This window comes from Arachis hypogaea, chromosome 11 (genome assembly GCF_003086295.3).
Source record: "Arachis hypogaea cultivar Tifrunner chromosome 11, arahy.Tifrunner.gnm2.J5K5, whole genome shotgun sequence".
NCBI classification, from domain to species: domain Eukaryota; kingdom Viridiplantae; phylum Streptophyta; class Magnoliopsida; order Fabales; family Fabaceae; genus Arachis; species Arachis hypogaea.
Genome location: NC_092046.1, coordinates 59,388,903 through 59,390,616, shown reverse-complemented (window position 1 = coordinate 59,390,616; position 1,714 = coordinate 59,388,903). Strand labels below are relative to the sequence as shown.

Here is a 1,714-nt window from a genome sequence, read left to right as displayed (position 1 = left end):
CTCTGTCTGTTGCTGAGTTGATGATGGAAAAGGTTTGCTATTGCTAAACCTGTTTCTTCCACCATTATTAAAGCCTTGTTGGGGCTTTTGATCCTTCTATGAGAAATTTGGATGATTTTTCCATGTTGAGTTATAGGTGTTTCCATAAGGTTCACCTAAGTAATTTACCTCTGCTATTGCAGGGTTCTCAGGATCATAAGCTTCTTCTTCAGAAGATGCCTCTTGAGTACTGTTGGATGCAGCTTGCATTCCATGCAGACTCTGAGAAATCATATTGACTTGCTGAGTCAATATTTTATTCTGAGCCAATATGGCATTCAGAGTATCAACTTCAAGAACTCCCTTCTTTATAGGCGTCCCATTGTTCACAGGATTCCTTTTAGAAGTGTACATGAACTGGTTATTAGCAACCATGTCAATGAGTTTTTGAGCTTCTGCAGGCGTTTTCTTTAGGTGAATGGATCCACCTACAGAAGTGTCCAGTGACATTTTTGATAGCTCAGATAAACCATCATAGAATATATCCAGGATGGTCCATTCTGAAAGCATGTCAGAAGGACACTTTTTGGTCAACTGTTTGTATCTTTCCCAAGCTTCATAGAGAGATTCACCTTCTTTCTGTCTGAAGGTTTGAACATCAGCTCTAAGCTTGCTAAGCTTTTGAGGAGGAAAGTACTTGGCTAAGAAAGCCGTGACCAGCTTATCCCAAGAGTTCAGGCTGTCTTTGGGTTGAGAATCCAACCAGAATCTAGCTCTGTCTCTTATAGCAAAAGGGAAAAGCATGAGCCTGTAGACTTCAGGATCTACTCCATTAGTCTTAACAGTATCACATATCTGCAAGAATTCAGTTAAGAACTGAAAAGGATCTTCAGATGGAAGTCCATGAAACTTGCAGTTCTGCTGCATTAGAGAAACTAATTGAGGTTTAAGCTCAAAATTGTTTGCTCCAATGGCAGGAATGGAGATGCTTCTTCCATGTAAATTGGAATTAGGTGCAGTAAAGTCACCAAGCATTCTCCTTGCATTGTTGTTGGGTTCGGCTGCCATCTCCTTTACTTGTTCGAAATTTTCAATCAAGTTGTCTCTGGATTGTTGTAATTTAGCTTCTCTTAATTTTCTCTTCAGAGTCCTTTCAGGTTCTGGATCAGCTTCAACAAGAATGCCTTTTTCTCTGTCCCTGCTCATAAGAAAGAGGAGAACAAAAGAAAAGAAGAGGAGTCCTCTATGTCACAGTAAAGAGGATCCTTATTGTTAGTAGAAGAAAAGAAGAAGAAATTCGAACACAGATAGAGTAGGGGGTTCGAATTTGGTGATGATGTGAGGAAGTAATGTTAGTTAATGAATGAATAAATAGAATAGGATGAGAGAGAGGAGGGGGGGGGGGAATTTTCGAAAATTATTTTTGAAAAGGAGTTAGTGATTTTTGAAAATTGGTTTTTTGAAAGTTGTTAGTATTTTTTTCGAAATTTTTTTTTGAAATAAAAAATAAAAATAATTAGTTAATTAAAAAGAAATTTTTGAAAAAGAGGGGAGATATTTTCGAAAATTAGAGAGAGAGAGTTAGTTAGGTAGTTTTGAAAAAGTTAAGAAACAAACAAAAAGTTAGTTAGTTAGTTGAAACAAATTTTGAAAAGATAGGAAGTTAGGAGGTTAGGAAAGATATTTTGAAAAGATATTTTTGAAATAGATAAGATAAGAAGATATTTTTGAAAAA

The 1,714-nt window shown here is 36.3% G+C and overlaps 1 non-coding gene across 1 annotated transcript; it reads left to right on the top strand.

Annotated features, from left to right (window-relative positions):
• The first annotated feature begins 543 nt into the window (after positions 1-543).
• Positions 544-651, top strand: LOC112725554 (small nucleolar RNA R71). Its single transcript, XR_003164655.1, has one exon. It is a non-coding gene; the product is annotated as a small nucleolar RNA R71 (small nucleolar RNA).
• Positions 652-1,714: the final 1,063 nt, after the last annotated feature.